At 56.5% G+C, this 13,968-nt stretch overlaps 1 long non-coding RNA gene across 1 annotated transcript; it reads right to left on the bottom strand.

Moving 5' to 3' along the window:
- Window positions 1–9,915: 9,915 nt before the first annotated feature.
- Window positions 9,916–13,961, bottom strand: LOC106726015. The gene is made up of 2 exons (XR_001362032.1): window positions 13,437–13,961; window positions 9,916–13,406 (listed from the first exon to the last, which is right to left on the bottom strand). It is a non-coding gene; the product is annotated as an uncharacterized LOC106726015 (long non-coding RNA).
- Window positions 13,962–13,968: the final 7 nt, after the last annotated feature.

The following is a 13,968-nucleotide window of genomic DNA, read 5'->3' on the forward strand; positions in this document are numbered from 1 at the left end:
CCCTTACAGTCTAGGCTCCACCCATTCTGCGCGCTGCTCAGGTTGCTTAGGTTTATGGAAAGCCATCAGTGAGGGCTTTCAAACGTAATGATCTCTCAAACGTAATGATCTCTCCTGAGTTCTGATATGGCTTGGACTCTCTAAAACATTCCTATGAGGAGCAGTGGACTCCTTGGGTACCTGCTCAGGACCCAAAATCTCCCCGAGTTAGGCTATGGGCCTCAGTCCCCGATCTCCTGGCCTGGGCTGATTGGTCCACAGGTGGTCACCTGACTCAAGCCAAATGAATAGATGTTCTCCCCCAGGAGTGTGGAATCAGACCCCTGACAGACATTTGACTCTCTCTCTGGGTCACTTTCGCTGGACATGGTGTTGTAAGATACTCATGTCTTCACCACTGAGTACACAGAGGAGCAGAGAAAAATCAGTCTTGGGAAAGAGTGGGATTAAAACAGTTGCCCAGAAAGGAGCTGAAAGAAGAGATGGAGGGACCAGACAGCTCTCCACACTCTCCTTTTCCTCCCCTTCTGAACCTACCCATCACCACTCATATGTTTTTGAGATACCCTTGTGTCCTCCTAACGTGTCCCTGTTGCAATTGAGTGGCCTTGGGTGGGTGTCTGTTATGTACAGCCAAAAAACCTTAATGCATGGGGGTTCACAAATATTTGCAGGCTGTTGGAGCTGGAAGGGACCTTCAGCCCCTTTCCTTGCAGAGAGGTTAGGTGGCTCATCCCTGGCAACACTGAACTGGTGGCAGAGCCAGCACAGAACCTTCCAATGCCCCTCGAGGGCATTGTAGGGCAGAGAGGTTAGGTGGCTCATCCCAGGCAACACTGAACTGGTGGCAGAGCCAGCACAGAACCTAGAACCTCCTGCCTGTCCGGTTGAACTCTGCCCACTGCCACTGGCTATCTCCAAATCTGTTCTTCAGCTCTAATTTCTACAGTTTGGGAAGCTGACATGACTGGCAGGGGTGGAGGTGGGAACTGGGAAAGGTCTCAGGGTCTTGGAAGGAGTTCAAAGGAAATTTCACATTGTGAGACCAAAAAACCTAATGTTGATGCAGGATTTGGGACTCTTCCAACAGCACCTGGGTCTGCCTGGATGATGCTGGGGAAGAGAGGAGCCAGAGTTCATTTGCATATATGCAAACAAGGCCTTCACAGCTGTCCAGATGCCACCTCTGCTCAGAGCACTCAGCTCAGCGGCCAGGGCCAGCTTTCATCTGTCTACTCAGCCTTGGAAGAAAGAGAGAGACGGGCTTGCCGGAGCTTCCCACCAGGCTGACAAGGACACAGAATCATCCCCACACCCCTGGGCTGGAGGAGCAAAAAGGTTAAACCTCCGGAGTCTAAAATAGGCAGGCTCTCTGCCTCCCTGCCTCTCACCCCCACCCTAGGCAGGAGCTGAAGGCATGACTCACAATGCAGGATTCTAGCCATGGCTGCGGGAGAGCCGCCACCCCTGGGGCTCCCACATCGCCTTTTCCCTGGCCTCACACACCACACAGGCAACTCCTTCTCCTCAGCAAGGCTTCTCCCTCCCTTCCTGATCCCAGGAAGAAAGAAGAGACCAGACGACTGGCCGGGAGGTTGGGAGGCCTGACCTGAGGCCCAGCTCAGCTCTGGATTCCCTATCACTAAGTCCCAGCCTTGGTTTCCCCTCTATAAATTCAGGGGTTGAGGGCAGGGAGCTTAGAACACGTGTTTATCTCCAAGGAACTCCTTCCCCAGTACATTTTTCGTGGGCCGCCCATCAGTGGCAGCTGTGCCCTCCGGTTGCCCTGGAGGGAGAGGGGCCTTTCAGCCGCTCCCTTACCTGCTCACCGTGTGGAGTCCCTGAGGCCCAACAGAGCACCTTTAGAAAACCACTGGGCTCGCTGGCCCATAAGGTCCCTTCCTGCTGCCAGAACCTGTGATTTCAAAGCCAGTAATGGCTACCTGACAAGATAGGAAGGGAGAGATGGTGGGGCTGAGGGAGCGCTAAAAAGAATTTTAACAGCAAGCCCCAAGACCAGCCCCCAAGCCCTGTGTTAACACATGTTCAGCCTTCAAGTTATATGCATGGAACTGCCCTCAAGAAAACGCTGGTGGAGACCCCCGGCCTCCCTCCACCTCTGTCCCAGCCCCAAGGCCAAGGGTGGACTTCCTGAACCACAAAGGAGGGCGTGCCCACCTTATACACCCCCAGGCTCACTCTTTACCATCTGCTCGCCACTCTCTCCCCCTTTTGCTCCCTCTCTCAACGTGGTACTGCTTTCTATCTCTCTCCCTCCCCTCCCCTCCCGGCTCTGCCCACCCTCATTGACCCAGTCCAGCCCAGTCCTTTCCTGGGAAAGTGCTTGAACAATACCTGGAGAGGAGGATCAGGTAACCTGGTGGGGAGGGATGGAGGGGCGTGGCCCCTAGAAACACACAGATGGTTAATCCCTGGGCAATTCTGGGCTTTCCTTTCTTTCCCTCCCGCGCTCTCCTCTGCTTCTGCGCCTGGGCCAGCTCCCAGCGCCCCTGCTCTCCTGATAGACATCCTTTCTCCTCCTTCGCCCAGGACGGCAGTTAACTAGTTGTGGGGCCCAGTGAGTCCCTCTGACTCTAGGGCTCCTTTTCCTCACCTGGAATATGAAGGGGTTACGTTGACAAGGGGTGCTTAAGCTTTGGGGATGTCACAGGCCCTTTGAGAACATGAGGCAAGCCAGGAAGGCAGGCACACCCAGTGTTACAGACACGTCAAAGCTCGTCCATGGACTCGAGAAAGGCCACCCGGGGTCCTGACTGCCCTGACATTTTGAGCCTAGGACCCTAGGTCCAGGTCCTCCACACCACGCTAGCTGCGCCTGCTCCTGAGGCTCCAGAGGAGTCCCGGGTCCCCCCCCTCTCCCCCCTAGCCATCCTAGCGTCCCAACCTCTCTCGCCTCCTCCCCACTGGCAAGGGCTCAGCTCTCGGCCTGGCTCCCCTCACTTGTCTTCTGCCCTCCCCCCAGGCTGCTCAGCTGCAGGACAGCGGTGAGGAGGAACGAGAGAGGAAAGGAGGAGGAGGAGTGGGTCCCTCAGTCGACAGGTAAAGAGCAGCCTCTGGCCTCTCTTCTGAACCCCAAACCCTGGTTTGAGGACTGTGGTCTGCAGGTTCCCACAACACCTGGGCTTGGTCCAGCAAGTCTGGCCTGTGATCACCAGCAGGCTCGGTCACACGGCCCTGCTCCGAAAGCCCCTCACCTCTCCTCAAGCCCGCCTGCTCGGCGCAGTTCACACCCCCTTACTCAGGACCCATTAGCGGCCCCCAACTCTGTTGCCTCACTGAAGGCTTTCCTGGTGAGACCCCAGACCCAGGTTCCTGCCTCATCTCCTGGGACTCCTGTCCACCCTGGCCAGCCTGGACTACTAGTCACATTTTCTTGTCTCTACACACACACTTGGAAAAAATCTCTCTCTCTTTCACCTCCTCCCATTATCTGATGTCCAAGTTAGTGCATCACCTCCTCTCTGAAGCCTTCCTAGCTTTCTCTCCAGTTGGAAGTCTCCCCTTGAACTCTTGCGGCACATTATCTGACAGCTCTTGCAGCCTTTGCCACATCCCCCTCATTTCCAAGAGTAAACTGGATGATATTAGACCATACAACTATTTAGTGGGTACCTATTGTGTGCCAGGTACAGAGCCCAGATCTTTCACTAAGTTGTCTCTTTTAATCTTCCTACAAAGGTAAGATATAAGGTAGATGTAATTATCTCCATTAAGAGACAAACAAGAGGCGAAGTCACATCTTTCTGACTCTCAAGACACGTACTTTCTTCAGCCCTATTGTGCCACCTTAGTTTCGTAAGGAAACTGAGGTCTTGAGGGCAGGATCTCATCACCTTTTCTCTTAGAATCAAGTTATTATCACATCTGTCCTTAAATGGCGGGAGAGAGAGCAGTAGAAGGAAGAGACAGAGAGACCACATGTGCCAGGCACTATACACGTGGGATCGTCTTTCAACTTCACAGCAGCTCTACCAAGTGGGTGTCATTAGTCCCATTTTACAGAGGAGGCAACTGAGGCTCCTGGAGCCATGTACCATGCTCAGTGACAGTCACTGTGCGTGGCAGCGCCAGCTTTCACTCCAAACGTTCTCAGGCCCCAAGGCCCCCTCCACCACAGTCTCAGTGTGTGCCAGGGCAGGGATGAGCCTTCCTGGTGCCCCCCCCTCCGCCTCCAGCCAGCAAATGGGTCCCCAAGTCTTAGAGCCCAATGACTTGCATGGAAATGCACTTTCTCATGGACTTTCATTGTGTAATTGGATCCGAATTCTCAGGAGTAATCATTTTGGCCTCAAGACATAATTAAAAGCATACAGGAGTGCGGTGTATATTTTTAAAATGGCACAACTCGAGGAAAGCTAATGATTTTATGACACAGGAGAAGCACAACTAAAAGGTCACCCACGCGCTGCCTTCCATCCCCCCTCCAAAGGTGGATCTGGCTGGAGGAAGAGGGACCTTGATTCTTACCGAGTCCGTGAAAGTCCAAGGGTAACTGTGAGCCAGATGGAAGCCCTGCACCTGCAGGTGCTCTTCATCAGCGGCTTAAGCCTGTGGGGGTCTGATTAGGGACTCATCTAATCATGTATTTTTTCAGGGTCCTTTGTGAGCTTTAAAGAGAAAGCTGGTCTTTTCGCCCCAGAGAAGCATGGAGACACGTTTCATAATTTATTATTTCTTTAAGGGCAAAGTGGATTTCCTTTAAGAGGAACACGGGGCGGCCCACTTAATATCGATCCTTAATAATGCAGCGGGACTTGAAGGATTCGGGTTTTAAGTGGACCGTGTAACCCAGGAAAGAGAGATGGGTCAAGGCCCAGCCACCCTGTCCTTCCCACCCAACAGAGCCACCTGCCTCTCCCACCCGCTCTGCCCCAGAGCCCAGGGCTCACAGCCAGAGATCTGCTGCTGATTTCGCCAGGGCTTTGCCCCAGAGGGACAAAGACCAATGCCTGTGCTCCACCCCATCCCCCTTTATTCTCTCTGATTTGTTGTTCACTCACTCACTCATATACCCTTCCATCCACCCAGCCATTGAACATGCACCAAGGCAAGTGGGATTCCAGTGACCTGTGCCCTCAAACAGGTCAGTCTGATGGGAAGGCCAGCGAGAACGCTGACAGACGGGCAGGGTGCCAGGTGCTGTCACAGAAGAATGTACCATCCTGGTGGTAGGAGGGGTGCTCCCTGGCCAAGTCGGAAAAGGCTCCCCGAGGAGAGAGGGCTGAGCTGAAGCTTCAGCGTGCTTGTGGGTGGAGAGGCTGTGGGTGCCAGCATGTGGGAGCATGGAGGACCATGGCGTTCTAGATAGGACACGCTCCAGCCCATTGGCTGAAGGCAGTGGAGGGTTGGAGAAGCTGTGAGTAGTTGTGGAAAATGAGGATCATAAGAAACCACCTGAAAAGGATCCAGACTAAGGTTTAAAGAGCTGAGAATAGCTCAGCAGTGGTTCTCAACCTTCTGGCCCTTTAAATACAGTTCCTCATGTTGTGACCCCCCAACCATAAAATTATTTTCGTTGCTACTTCATAACTGTAATGTTGCTACTGTTATGAATCGTAATGTAAATATCTGATATGCAGGATGGTCTTAGGCGACCCCTGTGAAAGGGTCGTTCGACCCCCAAAGGGGTCGGGACCCACAGGTTGAGAACCACTGGCTTAGAGGGAGGGGAGACGGAGTAAAGGTTACAAGGACCTAATCCCACATGTCAAACCAGGTGGCAGGAGAGCTGCTGGGAGACCCCAGCTCTCCTCTCACGGGCTAAAGGTTCCGAGGGCCTCTGCACCCGCTCTCAGCTTCAGAAGAAGGCTCTCTGTGACGTCAAGATGGAACCAGGGCCCTGGGGAAGAGTTTGCCCTAGATCCGGGATGCAGCCCAGGTCCCAGTGCCCAAGACACGCGTCCCAGGCCAGCCCCGTGTCCCTGGAATAAAGGGGGGGCTTTGCTCACATCGCTTTCTCCAGTTGGAAAGCCCACTCTGACCCCAATCTCTGCCATCCGAGTCCTACACATCCCTCAAGGCCCTGCTCCCGTGCCCCTCTGAGCATGTGCCCCTGCGCGCCTGCATCCGGGACCACACACCGTCACTCCATCCTGAACTAAGGTCGCCTGGGTACCTGCTGGTGCCGTTGCTTCCCTTGGGAGGTTCTGAGGCTGAGCCTGAGCTCCTGGTGTCCTCCCGTCGGCAGCCCACAGCAGAGGGTCCGGTTGTGCTCATCCGGAAGGGCTTCCATGGCCCTCTGACACAGAGGGGAGTGGAAGGGGCGATGGCCAAGGGTCTGGGCCCCTGTTGGGCCCTCCTCAGCCCCCCCGCCCCCCAACCCCAGAGGCCTCCGGAATTGTGTTTTCCCTCTGTTTGGGGTTGAGCCTGTGTTTAGTCCCTAGAGGGACTGGCATTATTTTCCTCCAGGTTTCTAGGGGGTTGAAGAGCGGTTCGTATTTCTCTGTTTGGCAAATAGCCTGTCCCCTGCCGCCCCTCCCAGGAATCAGGAATCCCAGAAATTAAAGCCAGAGGGACTCAGGTTTCTTTCCGATGAGGGGCCGAGGCAGCAGATGCCAGTCGAGCCTGGGAAATCCAGCCAGGAGGTGGGGGGTGTGGGTGAGGGCACCAGAACTTCGGGGGTGGGAAGTAAAGGAAGGAACAGTCTGGACAAAAAGCCCAGTACTCAGAGGGCAGGCTCAGGTCCCCCACCCAGGTGAGAACCCTTTCTTTCACAGCGGAGTTGGGGCCGAGGTCTGGCAGCCATTCCCCTTCCTCCTGTAGGCATGTTTCTCTGAGTGGGAGGGAGAGGGAGCAGCCCCCCAGCCGCCCCAGCTCCTTCTGTGCGGGAGAAGAGAGGGGGCAGGAAGGAGTGAGGCCCAGCTGGGAAAGGCAGGTCCCTGCCCAGATGCCAGCAGACAGGGAGTGGGAGCGGGAGGAGGGGTGGAAATGAACCAGGCTTCTGAGCACAGAGGCCTGGCAATGGCAGGTGGGCGCTGGCGAGGAGCAGAGCTGACACCTGAACCTCGCTTGCCTCCCCCTGGAGAACACTTTAATGAGGCTCACAGCTGTAATAGTACAGAACTGAGCATTAACAATGCTAATTACCTAAAGTTTAGCCGGAACATTCTCAGCTCGCCAGCCTGGGGAGCACACTGTTGTTCTGGTCCCGATAAAGCACAGCCTGAGGCTGTGATGGAGGCGACAGCAGAGCACCTTGGTAGGCGGAGGGCGTGGGGGAGGGAGGGCTGTGAGCACCAAAGGCTGCAGGGATCCCAAGGGAGGAGGAACTAGTGAAACCTCCTGGTCAAGACCTGGAGGCTCCTCCCCTCTGCTTAAGAGAAAACGGAGGCCGAGGGGGGAGGGGGGAGGTAGCTGGGTGTGTGTCAGGCCCCTTTGGAGAAACCTGAGAGCAGGAACCAGGTCCATCTGTACCTGGCGGAGGGTCAAGGGCCCAGGGCCCCTGGTGGCCTCGCATCATCACACTGCCTTCCACAACCTCCGGGACCATGTAGCCCCAAACATGGTTTAAAGTTGTTGTGTTCTGTGCTTTCTTAAGCAGTAGAAGCAGCACTATATGAAAGAAAATCAGAGCTGTTCTGATCAATGATCTGAGTTGAAGGTTGGGGTTCAGGAACCTTCCTTCCATCCTTGTCCCCCCAGGCCTCTGGGCACCCCCCAAAGTGCCTCCATCAGCCTAGGCCTCTGCAGAATCTACTCAGGAGACCAGTGTTGTCCAACAACCTACCCGTCTGTCTTCATTGCATCTGGTATTAAACCATCCATTCCAAGGGGCTGGGTGGAGAAGGGCTTTCTCAGATGCCCCAGGGCCTCTGACACAGGTGAGCTTGGGTGCAGGTGGGGGAGCGTAAGGACAGCCCTGGGCGTTTGCATGCAAATCCATCTGGTCTGGGGGCTCCTTGCCCAAACCTGCCTGCGTCTCCGGCTGGCTTTATAGAAACCCGTGCTAAAATGTCTAACATGTATCTAACATGTCCCCAATGAGCCACCTGGGTGACACAAGGCCCAGCCCTCTCACTCCCCTCCAGTGTCCTGTCTGCCACCGCCACCCCCTAGACCAGTGGTTCTCAACCTTCCTAATGCTGCGGCCCTTTAATACAGTTCCTCATGTTGTGGTGACCCCCAATTTCATTGTTACAAATTAAAAATTACAATTAAAGCATAGTGATTAATCACAAAAACAATATGTAATTATATATGTGTTTTCCGATGGTCTTAGGCGACCCCTGTGAAAGGGTCGTTCGACCCCCCAAAGGGGTCGCGACCCACAGGTTGAGAACCACTGTCCTAGACTCTAATGAGTGTTATCCCAGTGGTCTCTTCCTCTTATCCCCCCGCCCCACACACACACACACTTTTCCTCCCCCGAAGGAAAAAAACAAAGGAAATCTGTTCTGCTCTGAGTTTGCCTGAAGATAATTTGGGTCCCTCCCCTGTCCCTGGGACTCCCCGGGAGCATGTCAGCTCCTGGTCTGTGTCAGATAACGTTCCCAGGCCCAGCCTCCCTTGTGCATCTCTTGCCTCCCCCAAGGCCCTCGTAGCATCCGAGCCAGGGATGCAACGCTGGGGTCCCTGGGGTCAAAGCAGAGACGTCACCGCCCTCCATGCAGAGGAAAGGCCTGCGCGCGTGGGTGTTGCTGCAGCCTCTTCCTGCCTGGACTCTGTCAGGAGCCTGAGTCCCCCATTGCTGGAATGAGCCCCTCAGCATTGCCAGCCAGGCGCCCCGCTGGCCTTTCTGCTCAGGCCCCTGCGTGGGGACCTCACTCCCTCTGCGGCCCGTGTCCGCAGCAACCATCAGTGTCTCCTCTGGTAGAAACAACCCTACATTGTGCTTCGCAAAGGAGAGGCTACTGAGGAGCAGGGGAGCGCCTACTGGAAGAGGGGCCGACGTGGCCTGGTATTTCCCCGCGGCCATGTCCACCTATGTCTTCCTGGGAGGCACAGGTAGATCCCAGCTGAAATCACGGACTGATGGCGCCCAGAAGTCCCTGCGCTGCGTCCACCTCCCCAGATTCCCTCGCTGACCAGCCCTCCTCATGGGGTGCTGTTACCTGCCTGACCTGTGCGCCCCCTGAGGGCGGGGCCTTGTCTCCTCCGCTGCAGTCCCAGTGCCTGGCATAGAGGACAAGCTTTATTTACTTGCTGAACTGAAACTTGTGTTTGGAAGACTGGCTCCCAGCTTGCAGCCTTGGGCAACCAATTCCTGTGTGGCCGTGGCCGGGGAGTCCTGCTCCCAGAGGCTGTTCCTTTACGGTGGTTGCTAAGCAGGCTGGGGACTCTCAGGGCAGATGTGTCTTCTGCAAAGACCTCCGCTCCTCTCCCAGGGCACCATCTCCCTGCCTTTTATGGAGGTGGTTTCTGCTGAGGGAAGGAGCGATGACTCAGCTACCCTCTAGATGGGTCCTGAGCTAAGGTCTCTCCCCCACCACGACCCCTGACCCCTGCCTCAGCTGTGAGTCACCTCTGAATCATTGGCCTCCCCTCCCCCAGAAGTTGCAGGGGTTCTCTTCCAAATGCCCTGCCTCTTCCCAGAGGGGTGTCCTCAGAGGAAGCTCTTGGCTGACCTGCCCCCGGTACCGGTACTGCCCTGACGGCGGCTTCCCAGGAGCTCGATGTGGATGTCAGGGTCAGAATTCTAGCGCCAGGAGCAACTGAGACCTGGAACACGTTGCTCCTGGAGTCTTCTTACAAACACAAAAGCACCAGCGTTTCTCTGGAGCCTGACACACATGCATGCATGTGCTCACACACACACATGCACACACATGTGCACTCACACATGTAGTCTCACTGCACCCCCCAAACATGAAAAGGCTCTATTTCCACAGGATCTATACATTTGTAATTGATTTATAAAGACAGGCGGTGGGGGGTGGGGCAATAACCAAAAGTTCATGAGTTTTAAAGCCTTTTATTTGTTTACACATTCTCTAAATTGCAGACAAAAAAGATTCACTACAAGGTCACCAACACTGCTAACCAACCACAGAACAAGATACTAACCACAGCAAGGACGGGGCGGGCCTGTGATTTAGTCTTTGTGAGCCTGCAGGGGCTCCACAGAGGGCTGGGATGTCCAGGGTTCGACAGATAAAGGCTGCCCAGTGCCTCCCTCAAGGTGGCTCCAGGTTTTGGCCTCTCCAGGCCTCACTCCCAGAACCAGGTCAGGGTCAGGGTCAGTGGCCAAGGCAGGGGGAGCGGGAGGGATCCGGTTCTGGGGCTGCCCCTCCAGGAGCCCTCTGCATGAAGTCATTGACGCTGCCTCTGGGCGAGTCCTGGTCACTGAGTCCAAATCCAGACATGGGCTGCTTCCAGCCTGGAGATCTTCCTGGAGACTCACATAAAGCAGCTCCCTGCGAAGTCACAAACCTGCACATCCTCTCAGGACCGTGGGAGATGCGACACGGCCTCCCCTCCAGGACGGAAACACCGAGAACTCGATGCACCCCGTAGGCCGGGCAGAAACACACAGCACTTTGCACATCAGGAGCCACAGGGTGGGAACGGGACACACAGGAGAAGGAGCATCCCCGGAAGGCAGGAGCAGTGCACACACGACACACTGAGACCACGGTCACACACACGTCGGTCACGGCACACGTCAGTTAGCGGGGTGGAGGGTGGGGACGCTTGTCTGTTGCTGTGGTTGCTTTTTACAGAAGCCGGTGGAGACATTTTCAGACCGTTACACAGCTTCCCAAGTCTGCACCCTCCCCTCTAACCTCATGAAAGCTGTGCCTGCCTCAGTCCTCGACCCTGTCTGAAGTCCCCCAGCATTCAGGGCCAAAATGCTGAGCTGTCCAGCCAGCAGGAAGTCCAATGAGGAGGGAGTTCAGGGAGTATGAAGGGAAGACCCTCGGTAGCAGGCATTTCTATTGCGGGAGGTCAACGCTCTTGGCCATTCTTTCATGACTGAGTTTCAGAAAGAGCTGGAGCATGGGGTGAAAGAGACAAGAAAGACGTGTGGGAGGATGGGGGTGTACTGGGGAAATGGCTCCCCTCTTTTGTACCCACACCTGGAAGAAGCACCCCCAAGTCTGCCTCACCTACAGGCCTAGAGATGTACACGGAGACATGGCGATCAGAGGTCACTGCGCTGTTTCAGGACTGAAAAGCAATGCGAAGGTTGGGTCAGGATGGGGTTTATTTCTCCAGTCCCTGTGGGATCCAGAGCATTGCCCTGCCCGTAGCCTGGGCCCTGCCAAGTGTTTCAGCGAGTACCAGCCTGCTCAGTAACCTCTCACGGCAGGCAAGAAAAGTGGACATTTTCCTTGGGGGGGGGAGGGGGCAGAGTGGTGGGCAACTAGGGTAGGCACCCCTCCCTTTCCCAAACGCGGTGAGGACAGATGCCCCACCCGCCTCTCCCACCACCTGCTCCCACCACTCTGCTCTGAGACCTCCATCTCATGCTCTCCCTCACACAGTACCTAGCGGTGGCTCTTCTTTGTTTCTAACTTAGGCCTCTTCAGCTACGCGGTGGCAATGTGCAGGGGGGATATTTCTCTTTTGTGCCACTGTTTCCTCTCACCACCACTCCACCGGTGGCGGGTGTGGGGGGAGGGGGTGACAGGAGCAGGAGCACGAAGGCAGGATAAGGAAGGAGAACCAGGGTCGTGGATGGGATATAAACACAAAAAGGCAAAGTCATCACAAACCACAACCCAATTCTACCCAGAAAGTCTCTGTGTCCCTTTACTAGAAAGCAGAATCAAGACCTTCCCCCAAGTCCCCAACTGCCCCCCAAGGCAGCAGAAGGAAGGGGAGAGATGAGAGTCCTTGTGGCCAGCGGCTTTCCAAGCACAAGGCTCTCTATACAACCGTGGGGCTGCGCAGGAGTGAAAGCTAGGGGAGTCCCCACCCCCGGGGGGACCTCAGGGGGCTCCTGGTGGTGGGCAGGTCCTCCCTCTCATCCAGGAGCAACACACAGGGTTCGCTTTAGTTCACTAAGTGGGGGGCGGGGGGTCCACTCCTGTTTACACTATCAATAGCACTGACATTGACAGAAGTAATAGACGCAGAGAGGCAAGCAAACGGGTGCAGTGCATGTAGCTATAGCCTGGGGAGGTCACTAAAAGAAACTAGGTCCCAGGGGCTCGGGGGCCTCCCCACTTCCTACGGGGACCGCTTACCCGCCCTCGCTCCCCACCCCAGCGGGGCTCATTTGCCAGGCTGGGTCGGTGCTGTCGGACGGACGGACGGACGGACGGCCACTCTGCTCACCGCCTGGGCTAGAGGTCATTCTCTGTAACCATATCTCTGTCAAAGGGGGTCTGGCTGCCCGCCAGTCCTGTCCCGCCTTCCTCTGGCCTGCCCTGGAAAACGTCACCATCAGCACAAACACTTCCTCCTCCTGGGGGGCCGGGGGAACCCTAAGGGGCCCTCCTTCGAGCACTGGAGCAAAGGAAGGGAGGGCGTTGGGAACAAAGAGCCCGGGACCAACGAGCATTCCCGTGCCCTTTGACCCCCTTATACCTCACAGCCTCACGGGACCCTGGGGAGCTACTTCAGGTCTCAGCCATCTGAGGGGACACAGCCAGGCTCTCAGCCCAGAAAAAGCCTTCCCTGGGAACCTACCCACTTCCAATCCCTCCCCCACCCCCACCCCCCAGGGCGCATGCCTTCTGGGAAACCAACTGGTGAAGACCAGGCAGGCCCGACCCCACCCTCCCCCTTTCCTGGAGGTCCTTCCTGAGGGGCTCTCTTCCCAGCAGCCTGGGCGGGAAGCAGGGAGAGGTGCCACCAGCAAGCCTTCCTGGGAGCGGCTGCTGATGCTCAAACGGTTCCCACTCGGCCCGTCTGGGGCTCTCCATCCGCCCAGTCGGGCACCTGAGCAGCGGGCACTGGCATCTTCCTCTGCCCTCCTCCCTCCCACCTCGCTCAGAAGCTACCTTAGCTGTCCCCCCACCGAGGGTCTCCAGCCAACTTAGGAAGGACCCCGATTCCCAGGGTCAAAGACCCTCCTCGGGCCGACCCCAAGGCCCGAACTAACCCATCTGTTCTGCACCTTCTACACCCAGGGCCGGTGGCTGTGGCCCCTGGCGGAGAATCATAAAAAGGTTCTATGTCCGGATGGGGAAGGGAGCCCCCAGGCTGACCACCGATCCAGGAGACCCAAGGAGACAGCAGGGCTGAGGGCTGGGTGGGAGGCTTGCAGGCCTGAGGCAGGTAAAGCATCCGCCACTTTCCACCATCCTCCCCAGTCCTCACCTGGAATCCAGATGAAACGGGGCTGATGGGAACACCAACAGCATCCTTTGGGGTGGGAGTAAGATCCCAAACAGGGGAGCACACAAGAGCGAACGCCATTTGCTTTGCCAAGTGGCGGAGGGCAGGACTGGCCAGGTTTCCCCCCTTCACATCCCTGCTGCTGGCCTCCGGGGCCTGGCCTCTGGTAGCAGCGCCTGGGGGCCCTCCACTTGCTAGGCTACCCCATGTAGCCCAGCCTTTGCTGCCATCTCTCCCCCCACCAGCCCCGCCTCCCCAGCCAGACCAGGAGGGACCTCGGCAGCTTATCTCAGAAAGTCAGGACACCTTCCCTGTGGGAGTGGGATAATCCACAGGGGTGCAGCCAGGAGACCTCTGTACCTCCCACCTCCAGCCAGCTGAGGGCACTGCTCCTGCCCTATTTGCCCTCGGAAGCCCCCCAACCAACAGGGAGATGAGGCCAGGGGACCTCTGCCTTGGTGTCCAGAACTGGGCAAAGGTTTGGACTTTTAAAAAAAATCACGCTGTCTAGGATCACGGGCCTAAGGAGGCGGGGCTTGGGGAAGGGCGGGTGATGGATTGTAACAATTCTTCCTTTCCATCCCAGCCCCCCTGCTATTTAGCTCCAGGACTTCTAAGTAGAAAGCAGGTTTCCGCCCCCTCCTGGAGTGCCCCTTCCCTCTTCCCTCTCCAGGGACGTGACCCTACCACAGTGACGGATGCACAGCTGGGGAAGGGGAGGCA

The sequence above is a fragment of the Myotis brandtii genome, unplaced genomic scaffold (genome assembly GCF_000412655.1).
Source record: "Myotis brandtii unplaced genomic scaffold, ASM41265v1 scaffold213, whole genome shotgun sequence".
NCBI lineage: Eukaryota > Metazoa > Chordata > Mammalia > Chiroptera > Vespertilionidae > Myotis > Myotis brandtii.